This window comes from Pinus tabuliformis, chromosome X (assembly GCF_031772625.1).
Source record: "Pinus tabuliformis cultivar Carrire ecotype Pingquan chromosome X, CPIR1, whole genome shotgun sequence".
Taxonomy (NCBI): Eukaryota; Viridiplantae; Streptophyta; class Pinopsida; order Pinales; family Pinaceae; genus Pinus; species Pinus tabuliformis.
This window is the reverse complement of record NC_142308.1, coordinates 77,264,014-77,284,032: the sequence shown is the minus strand read 5'-3', so window position 1 is coordinate 77,284,032 and position 20,019 is coordinate 77,264,014.

The window sequence follows — 20,019 nt, the reverse complement described above, 5'->3', positions numbered from 1 at the left end:
AATTAGTGTATAAACAACACTAAAACTAACACTAAAAGAGCATTAATATATAAACGAGGGTAGGCATATAAACGATAAACAAGACTAAAACTAACACTAGAAGAGCGTTAATGTATAAACCACCGTAGAACATCATGTTGGTCAAAAGGGAATTAATGTGTAAACAACACTAAAACTAACACTAAAATAGCATTAATGTATAAACAAGGGTAGGCATTAATACTATACTAACAACACTAAAAGAGCATTAATGTATAAAAAACACTAAAACTAACACTAAAAAAGCATTAATGTATAAACGAGGGTAGACATTAATGTATAAATGATAAGCCCTTACTTTACTTTACTAACAACACTAAAACTAATGTATAAATGAGGGTAAGCATTAAATTAGAAACGATAAGCCCTTACTTTACTAACAACACTAGATTTTAACAACACTGAAACTAATGTATAAAGGAGGGTAGGCATTAATGTATAAACGATAAGCCCTTACTTTACTAACAACACTAAGGGTAGGCATTAAATTAGAAACGATAAGCCCTTACTTTACTAACAACACTAGATTTTAACAACACTGAAACTAATGTATAAAGGAGGGTAGGCATTAATGTATAAACGATAAGCCCTTACTTTACTAACAACACTAGATTCTAACAACACTAAAACTAAGACATGTTAATGTATAAACAATAATCCTTTACTATGCTAACAACACTAAAATTAAGACATAAACCATAAACAATAAGCCCTTACTATACTAGCTAACAACACTAAAATTAAGACATAAACTATGTTCATGTGTAGGCATTAATGTATAAATGATAAGCCCTTACTTTACTAACAACACTAGACTTTAGACATAAACAATGTTAGTGGGTAGAACATCACACTACTACATGAAGGACACTTTTAAGACATTTTTTTAAGACAAAAGAAATCTTTTGTCTTAAAAAGTCACTTTTTATTTTAGTTGTTTTTCATTAAAATTTAATATCAATTGAATTGTCTTAAATATAAAATTTAAGACAAAAATAATTTGAGACAAAAATAATTTATGACATAATTTTATATTTAAGAAAAAATCAATTTAATACAAAAATCTTTTAAGACAAAACTTTATATTTAAGACAAAAAGAGTTTAAGACAAAAATATTTTAAGACAAAACTTTATATTTAAGACAAAAATAGTTTCACACAAAAATATTTTAAGACAAACTTTATATTTAAGACAAAAACAATTTAAGACAAAAATATTTAAGACAAAACTTTATATTTAAGACAATGGTCACTTAAGATGATGCCAATTAAGACGAAACTCATTTAAGACAGTTAACAATTAAGACAAAACCATGTCAATTTAAGACAATATTATGACTCTCACAGTGCGCCCTAAGTCCGCAAGCTTCCAGACTACTATTGTCTCGCGTGCTATATAGAGGTTGCTATTTCACTTACCATTCATGTTATATTATATAAAGACAATAATTTTTCGGGCTCTTTGTTTTGTGGGGGTAGTAGACTCTGAAGAATGCGAAAACATTTTCTCACAAGATTTCCAAGACATCAATTCCTCTTATGTCCCTTCAATCTTTGCTGATATGATTAGAGACAACCTGTCTGTCATTTCATCTAGGAAATTTCCACAAAAATTCCTTGAGTGGATAGGGGACAATTATACTTTTAATTTTTGAAAATAGATATTCAAACCACATGAAATTTAATCATATTGTTTTCTTTATTTTATATTATATTTTTCCTTTTTCATTAATCCTTTTAAATTAAATATAAAATTAGAATATGTTAATTATATTATTTTTTAATTAATTATAAAATTAAAATATAACATTTTGAAAAGTTAGAATATTTTTAACCAATTTTTAAGTATTTAATTTAGTATATTTATTTAAAAATTATATTAAAAATGATATAAAAGTAATAAATTAAAGATAATTTGATTTCAAAACAATTACAATATACATACCACATTCTAAACATATAATAAATAAATAGATAAAAATTATTATTTTTTGATTGACGTAACGCATGAGGATTTGAACTTTGAATCTCATGCTTTTACATAATACTTCACAACAAGGTGATTGTCAATTGAGTTACACTCCATGAGCTAACTTTTTTTTTAATATATGAAAATTTTTAAATTACTTCAACTAAAACTTTGATATAAATTTGCAAGAAACTAGAAATTAACTCCTCCTCCAACAATTGAAGGATGTCCTCTAAGTAAGTAATATTAGTAATTGATATCATTTCAAACTAGGGAAATAAATTATTAATGAGTTGAAAGAGTACCTCTAGCATTCACTTTAATTTAACCTAAAAAGTCATTGCCATGCCCCTATAGTCACTCACATCAGAGACTCACTTAGCGCACCCGGATAGTCCATCACTATAGGTTTATGGTGCATTGTGGCCCATTTCATCTCATCGATTTTCTCAGTTTGAAACTACGTGATTCCATACTACACCTCACTTTTTATATTTCACGATTATTAAAATTCATAAGTTTAACAATTAGTGAAGTATGTAGATACTCATTCCATAAAATTATGCCTTATCATAACCAATATAAAAATGATATGAATGAAAGTAATCTTATAGAATCAACAACCCAACTGGCCTAAAAGTTGTCAAATATTCAAACATGTTACAACTAAGTGAACTCTAGTATCCTATAGTAATTTAAAAATTATAAGAGCATACAATTCATACAAACCTATCCCTAAATTTCCTATTTGATTTACTGTCATTGATCGCAACTTTGTCATAGACAGAAAACGTTTCACTTGATAGAAATATTAAGTAATCTCATATGCATGCAATATATGAAAAGTTAAGTTAAGTGAAGGAAAGCAGGTTAAGTCTAATATTAGAAGCCAAGTGAGTGAGGGTTAGGGTTAAAAAGTCAATGCCTTGTCAAGAAAAGAAAAGGAAAAGAAAAATGTTGATTTATGTTTAAGTGAAGTTAGAAAAGCTTAGTTAAAGTGTCAAGCCATAGTTTGCATGAGGAAAAGAAAGCTAGAGTTTGCATGATTCCATATTTAGAAATTTTAGTGCTTATATACTTATTGTTGGGTCATTGTGGTGTGAAGTAAGAAGAGATAATAACAACAACTAGGTGGATGTATATGAGAGAATAATTAATGAATAAAACTTTCAAGGAGAAGCTTGTTTACTTATTTGTCTATTTTTGTGTATTTATCTCTGCCTCTAAATAACCAGTGGTATCAGAGAAAGGTTTAGCAAGGTTTGAAATAACTAAAGGAGTTAAAAATGTCATGAGCTACTTCCAACAAGAGCCTTGCATATTGTGAGTATCCCACAAATTGAAGTTTGCATCCATCGATCCATAAGTAGAAACTAGAGATCGTTGAGAGTTTGTAAACACAACGACTAAAATATTAGGGTGAGTAGCCTATAGAGCCACCACCATCTCAAGAGGAAAGAGCCACCACCAATGAACAAAGAATTAGTCTCCAAAGTAAGTTGTAGCCATGAGCTTCCATATGAGTCTGTGTAGAAGAGCTTAGCAAAGTTGTTTGTAGTTGTTGGGAGCCACCGTTAAAGTGAAGGTTAAAATGTTTAGTTTTAAAGATAATCAAGTGTATGAGACGTTCATTTCTAGAAGGATGACACAATAAGGAAAGAAGACAAAAGACAAAATAAATATGACTGTCATGGGTCACAAATCAAGACTAAATCAAACCGAGAAAAGAAATTGAAAGGAAGAGCCAAAGTATTTTGAAGAGATCATAGAGGTTCTCACCATAGTCGAGGGATCTAAAAGACAAGTAGATGAAGTAGAAAAATTCGAGGATGAATGGATCAGGATAGATTTGGTAACACTTCCATAACCCATATGATGAAGTACGTGATGCCTTAGTATTGGATATTATAAAACATGCATTGGATGAGAAGTCCTTATGCAAGGTAACAAAAACTACATCTTCCTAGGAAGCATGGAAGACCCTAGAAGTAGAATTTGGTATAAAGGAAAGTGATATAAAGCAGCAAATTATGTTACATTCTATTGAAGAATCAAGAGAAAATCAACTGCAAGTCTGAGAGTAAATGAGTAAGACTCTAAGAGGGAAAAAATATTGGAGAATCCCACTCAAATGTGGATGATAGTCATAAAGACTATAAAAGTGAAACCCATCATGCAGACATGCATAAGGATGAAGAAGACGTAGAAAATATTACAGAGTGAGAATTTAAAGTCTCTACATGTGAAGTAGAGCAAGAGCATATAGATTCTCAAGAACCCCACTGTAACATGGATGGTGAATATGATGGTGAATCTCACTCTGACAAGACATGTGTGGATGGTGATTCCAAAGTGAGTTCTGAATTGGTGAATCCAAAAATAGATATTGTTGATGATGGTTAAGATTCCAATAAAAATGTGAATAACATGTGCGATCTAGTTCATATGATTGTAGCTGATAATGACCTATTTCCCTTAGAGTTTGAGGTATTTAATTTTGAGAATAACAAATACAGTTTTTCATTTGAGGTAATGGTTTGTAGAGCTGAAATTGCATCTCTCATGAATCCGAAAATAAATTATGAATTTAGTGAAGTTGAAATTGTTAATGATCACACGCATGCTTAGATATCTCACCATAGAGTGGACAAAACTTATGTTGATGAAATTTGTGGTCCCTTTTTTGAAACAAGGATTTATTATGGAAATATGGAAAGTGCCATGTTTTATGAATAATTAAAGGTTGAAGCTATTGATGTAGTAGTAATTTATGAAGCAATAGTTAGAATTTCTCATGAAGTAGTGTGCGATCTAGCAGCAATTGATGATTAAGAAGAGGATAAAGTGATTCATGATTTTTTTATGAGAATATCCACTAACATCATAACATTGGAAGATAGACCCAATGCAGTTAAAGAGGCAAAGAAGAAAGAAGCAAAGAAAATTCTCACTACAAAGCATAATGAAGATGTTTTGAACATTAATTTTGAGTGTGCAAGTAGACAGGACAACAATCAATCTAAAGTTATAACTAAAAGAGAAGATGAAGAAAATGATGTAGGAAAGGGCATGGGAATTTTTAAAGATGAAGAAGAAAGCATTGAAACAATCTTTCAACAATGGAGTCAAGAAGATATAAAATTCTACTATCAAGAAATATGGAAAAAAGAAGATCAAGAACATGAAGCAAAAGAAGCAATGGAAAAGTTCATAGTTTGAAGATGAAGACTTGTGGTAGTATTCCATGAGTGAATGAAAATTTCAAGAGGAACCTATAGAAGATAGGCTCTGAAAGCATAATTTTTTTTTTTTAGAAAAAATATAGAAGAATTCAAAGAAAATTTGTAGTAGCAGAAAGAGAAGAAATATGGAGCTTACATCAAGAAAGAACAACTGAAAATGAAGCAGTTTCAAGGGTATAGAATATGGAAGAAATGAAAAAGAAAAAATTGCATTGTAAAAGGTTTTTTGAGTCAATTTTTTATTGCAAGCATAGCATGCATAGTTGAGTCACATTTAAGTTAAGGTTGATTCATATGGTCATAATTAAGGGGGATTTTTATAAATAGTAGTTACTCTCATATGCATGCAATGCATGAAGAGTAGAGTTAAGTTAAGGAAAGAAATTCGAGTCTAATATTAGAAGTCAAGTGAGCCATAGTTAGAAGGTTAATGCTTTGTCTAGAAAAATTGAGTCAAGTAAAAGAAAAATGTTGAGTTAAGTTAAAGGAAAGTTAGAAAAGTTTAGTTAAAGTGTGAAGTCTTAGTTTGCATGAGGAAAGGAGAGTTAGAGTTTGCATGATTCCATATTTAAAAAGTTTTGTGTTTATATGTATGTGGTTGGGCCATTGTAATGTGAAGCAAGAAGAGAGAATAGTTGTAGCTCAGTGGATGTATATGAGAGAATAATTAATGAATAGAAAATATTTATTCAAGTATAAACTTGTGTATTTATTTGTCTTTTGTTTACATGCTTATCTTTGCCTTTGACTAATAATAACTTATCTCCCTACACTTTGTCATATAAGAAAATTGTGTCATGACTTGTGCAATGACCCACCCAATCATGTTAGACATTGGGTTATCGCACACTATCCAAACCCATAAATTTATGCATTTCCCCTCCAACTCTTCATATCACGTTAGCACTTATAATCCAAATGGTACTTGGTCAAATGCTTGTTGCCTTAGCCAACTCTCTTGTCGCATTTACAAGAAATCATTCCAAATTGAAGAAGGTTGCATCCTTCCATTTCGAATGGGTCAATGTTATGTATTACATACTTTTCCAAATGATAGTTTGGCCCAACCTGTCTCAATAATTATTTGTTCTCCTTTGCGCTCACTTGACTCATGTGCTATACTGCCATGCCCACTCTAGCTAATTCAAATCATTCTAATGGGTTCCTCTCTACATGCTTGCATGCTACCCTGATCTGTTCATCCCATGTGCTACACATTACCCTTGTCTTTAGACTAGACTTGTTCAATTATCTTGTGTGAGCCCCTTGATGCTTCATATGCCATAAAAAGGAAAACAAATGTCTAAGTATTGTGCTTGTTTTCATTCCATCATATGACTACTACTCTCATTTACCTAATATGATTATTCTAAGTGTCTTTCCTGTGAGGCCAGTTTTGTAAATCTGTTATGAAACCAGCTCACAAAAGATAGAAAAGATAGATCAACGCCTTAGAATTCAGCCTCTTCGAGGGGCAACCTCCTTTACATTACATAAATGAGCAATTCTTGGATGATTCAAATGACAAAACCTCCTTTCTATATATAGGAGTCTAAGGAGTCACAATATAACCCAGCCGACCTAACAATAATAATATAAAGCCACAAAAATAACAATAGAGGGATTCTATGGGGCACAGTAATAACAATATGGGGACAATAGGGCACAACAATATTAATAAGGGATACAACTACAATAGTAATGGGGTAATCACTAGTATTATAGGGACCAAACATGCCCCTCTCCTTCAAAAAAGTGTTGTCCTCAATGCTTGAGTAGTTCTGGATGCTTCTGTATAAAATTCTCATCCTCCCATGTGGAATCTTCAGCGGATAAGTTCTTTCACTTGATGAGATACTCTGAAATTGATCGATTTCGTAGCTGTCGAGTTCTTGTTTCTGTGTTTGCTTCTGGTTCCAATATAATTTTTCCTTCCTCATCAAGTTCTGGAAATATTGTTTGAACTGGGAGCTTGTCGCCTATAACCTTCTTTAAACATGAAACATGGAAAACTGGGTGCACTCGAGAAGCTGTAGGAAGCTCTAATTTGTATGCCATAGTACCAATCTTTTGCAACACCTTGTATAGACCATAATACTTTGGTGATAATTTATTATCCTTCTTAGCTTGCTTGAGGGACATTTTTTTTATGGTTGTAGCCATAGGAATACCTAATCACCTACATCAAAACTTCTTTCGCTGCGATATTGATCTACCTATTGTTTCATTCTATTCTGTGCCAACACGAGGTTATCCTTTAAGAGTTGGAGGACTTGTTGTTGATGTTCAATGTGATGTTCCACTTCTTGAACCTTAGAATTTTCTCTTAAATATGATGCGATGGATGGTGGTTGATATCCATAAAGTGCCATAAATGGGGTCATTTTTGTTGTTGTATGGAAGGAAGTGTTATACCACCATTCAGCCAAAGGCAACAATTTGACCCATTATGTCTGTTTATCATATACAAAGCAACAAAGATATCCTTCCAAACATTTGTTTACCATCTCAGTTTTCCCATCAGATTGAGGATGATAAGATGAGCTATGAGCTAACTGAGTACAAAGACAAGAAAATAATTCTGTCCAAAAATTTCTAGTGAAAATGGGATCTCTGTCACTTACAATAGTCTTTGGGTTTCCATGTAGCTTTTGAATTGTTTCCATAAATGCAGTAGAAATTGTACTGGCTTTAAATGGATGTGATAATGCACAAAAGTGTGCATACTTCGTAAGTCTATCAACTACCACCATGATGACACTCTTTCCCTCAAACTTGGGCAAACCTATGATAAAATCCATTGAAACCTCCTCCCAACGTTGGCTTGGAATGGATAAAGGTTGTAATAGACCTGGGGTCTTAATTGTTTCAACTTTATTTTGTTGGCAAACCAAACATTCCGCCACAAACTTTTGAATATCCAATTTAAGGCCATCCCAAAAAAATTCCTTCTTAACCCTGTGGTACATTTTTAAAAATCCTGAGTGCACTTCTAAGGGAGAAGTGTGCAATTCCATAAGAATCTTTTGTTTGAGTTGGGAATTCTTACAGAGGTATAAGCGATCTTTGTACCATAATGAATCATTTTTCCAGCTAAATGTATCAGATGTACTGGAATCTTGTTGTAACTTTTGAATAAGTGCCCACACTTCTTCATCATTCTTCCATTCCTCCCTTGCTTCGTTTATCTAATCTGGTTGGATAATAGAAATGGTGCACAACAATGCTTCCACATCCTCATCCTTTCTTAAGAGTGCATCTGCCACCACATTTTGCTTCTCTTTTTTGTAGATGATTTCAAAGTCATAACCCAACATCTTTGTCACCCACTTTTGTTGCTCTTCAGAGGATAATCTTTGTTCTAAAAAGTATTTAAGGCTATCATGATACGTTTTTACCTTGAATTTTCTTCCCATTAGGTAGGGTCGCCATTTCTTAAGTGCATGTAGTATTGCCAACATTTCCCTCTCATAAATAGCTTTGTGTAAAAAATTTCCCTTGATTGGACTACTTTCAAAAGCAATTAGTCATTCATCTTGCATCAAAATAGCACCAATTCCATTTCCTGAAGCATCACATTCCACAATAAAGGTTTTTGTGAAGTCTGGTGTAGCTAAGACCGGCACTTGGCACATTGCCTCTTTAAGATGTTCGAAGGCCTTTGCTACTTCTGGAGTCCATGAAAATGCATCTTTCTTCAATAATGTTGTTAGAGGTGCTACTATTCTCCCATAATTCTCAACAAACTTGTGATAATACCATGTCAACCTGAGAAATCCTCACAGATGGTCTATGGATGTGGGGATTTTCCATTCCTTAGTGGATTTAATTTTGCTAGGGTCTACCTTAACTCCTTCATGAGATACAATATGACCCAGATATTCCCCCTTTTGTACTCCAAAGAAACCTTTGGATCTTTTTGCATATAATTGTTTCTCTTCCAATAGTTGTAGCACCCTGTCAACATGTTCAACATGATCCTTCCAAGACTTGTTGTAGATTAGTATATCATCAAAAAATACCAACACAAATTTTCTAAGGAAGGGTTTGAAAATGGAATTCATCAAACCTTGAAATGTAGAAGGTGCATTGGTAAGGCCAAAAGGAATGACCAAAAATTCATAATGACCCTCATGAGTTCTAAATGTTGTTTTCGGAATGTCTTCAGTCTTCATTCTGATTTGATGATATCCTAAACGAAGATCCAACTTGGTGAAGTAAATTGATCCATGTGATTCATCCAATAATCCATCAATGACAGGAATGGGAAACTTATCTTTCATAGTGAGCTTGTTGAGCTCCCTATAATCCAGACACATGAACCATGATCCATCCTTCTTGTGCACCAATACTACTGGAGCAAAGAAAGAACTTGACTAGGTTGAATTATACCAGCCTCTAGCATTTCTGCAACCATACGTTCAATTTCACTCTTTTGGGCATAGGGATATCTGTAAGGCCTGATGTTTGGAGGAACACTTCCTGGAATCAGATGAATAGCATGATCATGATCATGAATAGGTGGGAGACCTTTGGGAGTCTCAAATACCTTGGAATGACTATCCAAGACTTTTTACACCTCTTTGTTCCTTTTTTAGAAGCTTTGTCATACCGTTAGAGCTAATTATCTTTCCTGGTTTCCCTACAATACCCCTTAATTCAACTTCCTTTCCTTCTGCAGAAAATTTCATGAAAAGTTCTTGAAAATTAAAAGCTATTGTACCCAAGGATTGTAGCCATTGGACTCCTAGTACAACATCAGTACCTCCCATTGGAATGGAAAGCATTAGGCTAGTCAATACATATTCTCCCATGGATAGCTTGATATTATGGCACTTTCCAGAGCAATTTATCATTCCTCCATTTGCAACCATCACTTGACACTCTGGTGCTCGATATAGGAAGCAATTCAATTCTTTTGTTATCTTACAATGAATAAAATTGTGGGTACTTCCTGAATCAATCAACACTATTAACTTTTTCTTCTTGATTTGTCCTTCTATCTTGATGGTTTGAGGAGTGGTAATTCTAGCCAATGCATTACAAGATATGGTCGGATTCATTTCTTCTTTACCTAGGCTTTGTTCCTAGAGTATATCCTCTTTTTTTTACCTTTCTTGCTCCTTTTCTTCTTCCTCTTCACAATCTATGTAGAATAATTTCTTCTCAGCACACTTATGACCTTTAGTGTATTTGCTATCACAACTGTAACAAAGCCCTTTTTCTCTTTTTTCTTCCAATTGTTGTGGTGTCAACCTTATAGTTTGTGGAAGACTAGGGGCAACAACACTTCCATCTTTATAGTTGTGAGTGGTATGCTTCCTGGTTGCCATAATTTTGCTTTCCATCTTTCTTGCTAACCTGAATGCCTTCTCTAATGAATCAGGTTCCCAAAGGCAAACATCATGTTGGATATTATTCTTTAAAGTCCCTATGAACACATCAATCCTATGCTCCTCTGGAATATCTTTTACCCTTATGTTCAATTTTTGGAACTCCTCAATGTGCTCCATTATTGAACCCTTTTGTTTGAGACTTATCAATTGGCTAAAAAAAGTGTTGCTTTTTGTATCCTCATAATGTGTTGTCAATTCTTCCATATAAATTGCCCAAGTGATAATTTGTTTACGAGAGCAACGCCATTGATACCATACAAAATGATTTGGTTCCAAATATAAAGTTGCAATACGTACCTTTTATGTGTTTTGCACATTATTGAGATCAAAAAATTGCTCCATCTGTAATATCCATGTTGCGGGATCCTTGCCATCAAACTTCCTCATATCGATTTTTGGAATATGGTGGGTCTTCAATCCAACATTAGAGTCTATGAAATCATGATTAACATTTCTTTTCTTCTCATCATGAGTTTCCTTTACCACCCTTTCACCATTAGTAAGCATTTCTTATAGAAACTTTGTCAAATCTGTCTTCAAATCTTCCATCCCTATCTTCAAATCATCCATCTTAGCTTCCACATCATTCATCTTAGTTTCTACACCTTTCTTTAAACAATCCATCTTAGCTTTTACGCCTTTCTTTAAACCATCCATCTTAGCTTCTACATCTTTCTTTAAACCATCCATTTTAGATTCTGTTACTTTTTGTGCAAGTGACACTTGTTGCACTTGGTCTCCTAATTTTGATATATCATGTTGCATTTCTTCCTCTTCTTCATGAGTCATGCTAGAGCTTTCAGGTTGCAGACTAGGTGTTTGCATATTCTTTCCTCGGGGCATCAACTACCGGTAATAATGCTTTATTATTCCCTTTGAATTCCTTCAAACTAATTTTTCAAACCAAGCTTATGCAAAAATTTGAAAAAAACTACACACTTTTTTTCACTTTGTAGGAGCTTGATATTGAATCTGACATATCTCTGTAATTTTAGATCACCCAGTTCTAAAATTTCGATCTACGGTAGCCCTCTATGCCCTCTTTCCAATGCCACCAGTCTGATCGAAATTGGATTCTCCAGGGAAGAGTTATTCCAAATCTCCCACAGTGACCTGATTATAGACAAGCTCAGTATAGCGAACTTGTACGACGTGCCACGAGTCAATGTTTCAACCTTTGGCTCTGAAAAATATATACAAGAAACTACAGTCCATCCTCTTTCTGTACCATTTTACGAAATTTCAATCCAATGCTCAGAGAGAATGTTACGACGATTTTCCCCAGGTCACCTGTTTGGAATGTAATTCAGGAGTCTGCAAAAAGACCAACTTCCTCAGATCATATCTCTACAAATATAGTGCTAAAAGCTCTGAAATTTGGACCCGAGGTTCAGTGCAATTTATTCTCAAATGGGTTTTTTTTAGCTTCTGAAACATCACAGAAAAAATTTATAGCGAAACTGCCACGATGACCTATTTGGAGCAGCAAAACCCTAGAATCCAAAGCTCCGATACCAAATGTTATGAAACTAGCTCACAAAAGATAGAAAAGATAGATCAACACTTTAGAATTCAGCCTTTTCGAGGGGGCAACCTCCTTTACATTACATAAATGAAAAATTCTTGGATGATTCAAATGACAAAACCTCCTTTCTATATAGAGGAGTCACAATATAACCCAGCCGACCTAACAATAATAATATAAAGCCACAAAAATAACAATAGAGGGATTCTATGGGGCATAGTAATAACAATATGGGGACAATAGGGGCACAAAAATATTAATAAGGGATATAACTACAATAGTAATGGGGTAATCACAAGTATTATAGGGACCTAACAAAATCGGAATCAAATTGTGTTTTGCATTAAGAGATAATATGAATATATACAAGGAGAGGGAGATTATCGAGTTTCATCTCCCAATGTCTCTTTGTATTCTAACTTCCTTTATGTTTTTGCTATTTACGTAAGTTTTCATTATCCTAAAGAATAGGTTTCAACATTCCCCTCCTTATCTGAAGGGATGTTGGTGTGTCCAAGAATCATTCTGAATCTTTCAAACTTTTGCCTTCTAAGCGCTTTGGTGAATATGTCTACAATCTTCTCATTTGTGGAAGAATGTCATAGGTGGATTGTTTTAGCCTCAACATGATGTCGAGTGAGATGGTATTTTGTATCGATGTGCTTTGTTTGATCATGGAACTTTGGGTTCTTGGCCAAATTTATTGTATAACTATTGTCAATCAAAAGAGGAATTGAATGTACTAGTCTCTCCTAAAAATATTCTAGAATTTTCCTTAGCCACACAATTTCCTTGGTTGCTTCAACTGTTGCCACATATTATACCTCAGTTACGGAATCTACTAGAATTGATTGTTTATGTGACCTCCAAGAGACAAATCTTGATCTAAGGCTCATAAGACAACCTGAAGTAGATACTTTGATTTCTTTATCTCTATCAAAGTCTGAATAAGAGTATCTAATCAAGCTGAAGTCACCCACCTGTGTATACTTGAGTCCAAAGTCTTGAGTTCCCTTCAAGTACTTTAGAACTCTTTTTGCAGCAGACTAATGACCCTCACAAGGGTTTTGCATAAACCTAGAGAGGATTCCAATAACAAATGAAATGCATGGTCTGGTAGTAGTCAAGTAGTTGAGATTTCCTATGATTTGTCTATACTTTGTCGCAACCTCAAATTATTTTCCTTCAATGGATGTGAGATTTACATCATGTTCAATTGGAGTAGTTAAAGGATTGCACCCAACCATGCTAAACATGTTCAACAGATCTCCAATTTACTTCTTTTGAGGTATGAATATAAACTCCGGATGTTGGGTTACTTCAATACCAAGATAGTAGTGAACATAACTCAAATCTGTCATTTCAAAACCTTTCCTCAGTTCTTTCTTTATGGATGTAATTTCGTTCTCATTGTTCCCTGTCATCAAAAGATCATCTACATACACCAAAAGATACACAACTATTTTTCCAACTTAACAAAGTTGCATCATCAAGATCATAATGTTTGAGATTGAGTTTCAGAAGATGCCCAATCAACTTCTCATACCAGGGTCGTTGTGCTTTCTTGGTGCCATACAAGGATTTTACAAGATTGCATACTTTGTGTTCTTAACCCTTCACAAAAAATCCTTCTGGTTGGGACATAAAAACATTATCTTTCAAAGATTCTCCATTCAAGAAATATTTTTTTACATCCATTTGATGAAATTTCCAACTATTCTGAGCTGCCAAGGCAAGGAGTGTTTGGATGGTATACCATTTTACAATGGGAGAAAATTTATCCTCATAATCACCCCCTTCTTTCTATGAAAATACTTTTACCACAAGCCTAGCTTTATTCTTGTCAAGTGAGCTATCTACTTTATACTTGTTCTTGAAAAATGTTAACGCTTAATTTAGCAAGGGTCCTAGGAGGGGTTCCAAAGGACTACTACTAGATCAAGTGGCAACAATGGGACAAGGACCCACTGTCACCTCAGTCAATGCCCCCTGCTCTTTACAAACTTTCACCGATAGGAGGAGTCCTGATATAGGGAAATCACTAGAATGATGAGATCAATAATGATGCACAATATGATTTCAAATGCCCATTCAAAGGAGAGGCTCAGATAATAGGTTATTTTTTTAGAAGCAAAAGAAGGGCTTGAGGGAAGGATGATCTTGGGTTTAGGAATATTAAAAAATGATGAATGCCTAAGATAAAAACTTCCAAAATACCTCACTTTTGATTGATGTGTTTATCCTAGGGTTCAAAGTGAGGCAAGGATGACTCATCCAATGGAAAGATTCAATTAAAGCATGAGTTTTGGGAGAATATAGGGTGACTTTCCATGAAAAACCCTTGAGATAAATACTATAATAGACCAAGGTTTGAGAGATATATCATAGTAAATGCTCATTCAATGATCACCTATAGTTAAAATAAAAGGTTTTTAATTATGAACTACAAAGTGAAAACCTTCAAGAGATCCCGAAGTTAAAGGAGCTCCAAGGGTTCCCTCTTGGTGCACTAGCCATAGAATAAATTTATTTGAAATTCCACTGGTGAAATTCATTCAAAATTGGAGGATGTCAAGAGGAGACATAAATGAAGAAACTTTCCTAGACGAAATCCTAAAATTTCACCTCCCTAAATTTTCCACCAAGCCCTAGAAAATCTCCTTATCTTTAGGGGACGAAGAAAAGAGGAAAATAGATGTGAACAAATGATATTTCATTAAGTGGATGTGATCACCAAGGATATAGGACCAATGCCTAGTATATTGAGAGAATGGAGTCAAGAATGAGATTGATTCAGGGTTTTGTTCTATCAAGGAGCCTAATTGCATATTTGCATGCCCTAATGAAGCAACTACTTAGCTACAACAAGGATTTATACTTAGACTTGTCAAATAATGGAGTTTTAGGGTTAGGTTTTCCCAAGGAAACCCCTATGAACATTCACTTTTTCTTTCCCAATGAATAACACATGGAATAGATGAATACTACCAAAGTGATTCAAGATTTATGCATAATTTAGAGCATAAGATGCATCATGATTAGTATTCCATATATTAAATAGTCAAAATTTTGCATAAAATAGAAAGTTACATGGCAAAAAAAATATATCCATCCATCACATTTACAAGAGAGAAGATCAAAATAGAATAACATTAACCCAAACATCAAAATGATTAAAGAATCTCCCATTTCTCCTTCAATAGCTATATTGAAATTCCAGAAGAAAAAATGATCCAAATCCAAGTGATGATGAGTTACAAATCAGATCTCACTTCTATTTATATGAGCCTCTAATAGTTCAATGGGTCTAATTAGCCTAAAAAACCCCTAAAAGTGTCTCTAATGTGCAAAATAACACCCTAATTGGTGAGAAGCCCGCCAAATAACTCCATAACATGAAAAATAAGCCTATTGGGAGGGTTGAAATGATAATACAATAGTTATGAGGGTCATTGGAAGGCCTAGTGAAGTTCAACATGTGCCAAAATGGATGCAAGGGCTCAAAATATATTAATAAAGGGGGTGGCCCTTTGATCTCCAAGAAAATGACTTGTGGTGCTCCCAAGTGGTCGTGGCATCACAAAATCACCCTCATGGGTCTCCAAGTGGATCAAAAAAGCATGTATCCCATCTGTAAGGGCTAGAAAAATGATGAAAGCCCTCCTTTTATCTCCCATGGCATCCTTATCTGGGCCCTAGAACAACTGCCAAGTGTGTGGTGCAAGTGTGTATCCATCTAGGCAAGGTGGTCCAGGTACATCATCATCTTGAATTAAATGGAACATGAGCCAGCATTGAGTGGAGTTGAAGGATCCAATGATGTGGCTATATGCTCTCTGCTATAGTGGAGGCCCATGGCTCTCTATTCTCACCCTACATTGACACTATGACCCTCTAGAGGGCTTGGACCCCGTATAGGGAGACCAAAACCCAAGATGAAGACCCACCTGTAATCCTATATAAGATACAATGTATCTCCTCACCTTCTAGTACAACAAATCATTAGTGCAATTGAGTAAATGATCTTACAAATCATGGAACGAAGTTGACACTTCACAATAGCATGCCTTTGCATAATAGACTTTAGAACGTACAAGTGTCTCCAAGTTTAAGAAGGAGTTTAATCAAGGACCCTATTAAGTGGTTTCAACCTCTAAGGGAGTGACAAGTCCACGGTACATCCCTTAAGTGACAGGTGTCATGTGATATAATGATGGAACAGAGTGGGACATCTATATATTTAGAGTTAAGATGGATTTTTGCTAGTGCCATAGCACTACTCTATCCTCCAATGACTTCGTCTCTTGAAATTCATACTATTTCCTCATTATTTAAAGATGCACATGTCACCATTTTTTAAATGAGATAAGGGAAATAAGTAAAAAATTCATCTTCTAGAAACCTATTATCTTGGGTGTGGACTTTACCCTTGTTTTCCATTATGTAAATAGTGAGAATCCCATGATGATTTGATCTAGGGCGCACCTTTAAGAAGGTATCATTATCAAATGAGGGCTAGAAATCTAAAAATTTATCCATTTGAACGAGATATAGGATTATATTTGTCTAGATGGGAAGGTTGATATAACTCGATCTTGTAGGCATTAATTGTTGGAGAGTACCCTATTATAGAGGAAGCTCTAATTTGAAGGAATTCTCACCAATCTACTGTAGAATCTAATATTTGCAATAAAGGAGTGGGTAGAGAGGCTTCACCTTCTTGACCAATATCCTACCATGTTCATTTGTTAAAGGGACTTTTAAAATTGTAAAGAATAAAGTCAATGTATTATAATTACTATGGGGAGTTGTAGAGTATCAAATGGTTTATAGGCATTGAGGGAAATTTAAAGGATATGTAGTAAAAATAAGAGCTTTCTTTCTTAGCAATATGTATTGGGAGGGGGGTTTGAAAAAAACAAAACTGGAGGTATTTATCAATACCTAGTGAAATTAACGACATTATTTCATATTCGATAATGCAGCTACTATGTCACAATTAATTAGGTGATGGCCCCATGGGAGTGGATGAAGCTTATGGTGTTTAGTGCAATGAAAATGTTGGTTCTAAGGTTATAGTCATACATTATCACTAACCTATAAGGATCCAGGGCTACGATAGTGATCACAAAACATATGGATGTGTGTTAGGTTACACTAAAGAGCATAATTGTAGATGATATGGGCCATATCTTTCACAAATGCAACAAGAAACTTATAGGAATTGATCTATAATTCCTTCCTTGTTGAACATGGAAATGAAAAACTTCATCTATATATTCAAAGTAAATGTGGATCCATTCTAGTGCCATAACACTATTATGTCCTCCAATTTCTTCGTCTCTTGAAATCCACGTCATTTCCTCCTTATTTGAAGATGAAAGTGTCCATATTTGTGAAATGGAATGAGGGAAATGTGTAGCAAAATCATATTATAGAAACCATTTATCTTGGGTGGGGTGTTTACCCATATTGTGCATGATGTAAATAGTGATAATGCCATGTTGAATGGATTTGGGGCACACCTTTAAGAGGTAATCATTATCGAAGGGGTAATAGAAATCTAAAATGTTATCCATTGAATGAGATATAGGATTATATTTGTCTAGATGGGAAGGTTGATATAGTTTGAGCTTGTAGGAATTAATTATTGGAGAATACCCTATTTCATAGGAAGCTTTTTGTTGAATGAAATTTCATTAACTTGTTGAAAATAATGAGAGGGGGGTGAATCAATATTTCTTTTCAATTATTACTTTTACCAGTTAGATCACTTATATTTAGAACACAAAATGAACAATAGAAATAAATGCTCTTATTAATATAATCTTTATAATGAATTAAGTACAATATGGGTAGGGATACAACCCTTAATGAAGACACCGGGCTCCAACCTGGGATGTGCCAAGCACCTACTTGAACCTTAGTGAGGCTACGACCTCTAGGGCTCTAACCCTATATTATCCAAGGCACCAACCTTGAGTTTAGGAGAATCAACTCCAAGGAAACCAATCTTATTTTGTCAAGATGTGTTCTGGTTGTACTTCACAGCTCCCAAATTCTTCTTCAATGAGTCCTATCAATCATCAGCTTCATTTTAGTCTCCATGCTACATCATCAATGAAAACCTTGTCATATAGAAGATGTCACCACTGTTCTTCATGGTACCCAATCAAATCGTCCAAGTTTGTTTCATGATGACTTCAACACAGCATCATGTCTCCAAGGATGTTTACAAGGCTTCTTCAAGTCTTACCCATCCACACATCACAGGTTCCAGGTGACTATTCTTTTCATAGGTCAATAAATTTCAGACCCAAGCTTCAATCTTCCTATGAGCAATAATACTTCAGTCCATGAGACCACTGTTCAAAATATCACACTGCCCAATGCACCATGTTGTACCAAGACTTAAATAATGACAATCCTTGCACCACACTACACAATTGTCCAATGCACCATTTTGCACCAAGAATTTAGAAATGACAATCCTTGCACCACACTACACCAGTATCCAATGCACCATGTTGCACCAAGACTTCAGTAATGACAAACCTTGCACCACACTACACCACTGTCCAATGCACCATGATACACCAAGACTTCAAGATCTTAGTTCTTCTTCATTGCCTCAATGCTTTAATGATTCATAGTGTCTTCACTCAATTGATGCACATTCTTCTTCAAGGCTTTATCATGACATCTTCAAGGATATATTTAAAGCAGTTGCTCAAGAGTCTTCTTGACTGTCCCAAGACATTCTTCAATACTCCAAAGCAATAGTCCAAAAGTTGATCTCAACAATACTCCAACGTAATAGTCTGAGGGTGATCAATACCCATGATCTGAGCTACAACAAAAGTATAAGGGTTATCAATACTCCACAATCTGAGCTACAACAAAAATCCACAGTCTGAAGGTTATCACAACACTACTCCACTGATCAAGGGTAATCTTAGAATGTTTAAGTGATGCGTAATAGAAGGTTACAGATCCGAGTTGCTATGTATGTCCATCAAGCCACTGTGTGGAAGTTTGAGCACAGGTCCGAGTCACAGTGGTTTGTCTGAAGTAGATAAGAGGCTTCACTATCTCAACTGATTCAGAGGAATATTGAGTTTAGCCTCCTTCACTCTAAGACCCATCTAGAGACACTGTTGTTTCAGTCATCCTCCTCTCCTAAGATCTCTATCAGTCCCAATTATCATCATAATGTGACCATTAGGAAGGAATAGTGTTTGAAGCCTTTGAATCGTTTGAATGGGGCTGATACTGATCTTTACAATCTTTCTGCAACACTAGATCTTGGTCCATCATCTTCTGGTACATTATCTTTTGTTTTCACTTTCTCTCCAATCCAGTCCCTTAGATATTATTTTCTTAATTATGATGGCTTACCATGATAATCATGTCCTTAAACATTAGGGGATAATCATGTCAAAGACAAATTCAATATGTGGTTGTTATTGCATAGGAGACTGTACATACTATCAAATATAATAAGCTTGAGATGATCATTATGAAGCTAGACCTTCAAAAAGATTTTGATTATGTAGATTATACTTTTCTTCGGCTTGTCCTACACAAAATTGACATTTCATTTCAAGTTTCAAAATGGATCATGGCCTGTGTATCTATTGTAAACTTTTTCTTATTGGTTAATGGACTTCCTACTAAATTATTTTCTGCCTCTCAGGGTCTCTGACAAGGATGCACCTTATCATCCCTTATTTTCATTCTTGTTATTGAGGGACTTAGCAGCTTGCTCTTGCAAGCAGATATAGATGGGTCACTGACATGTATCTTTATTAATAGACAAGTCGTGCTTACTCATCTATTTTTTGTCGA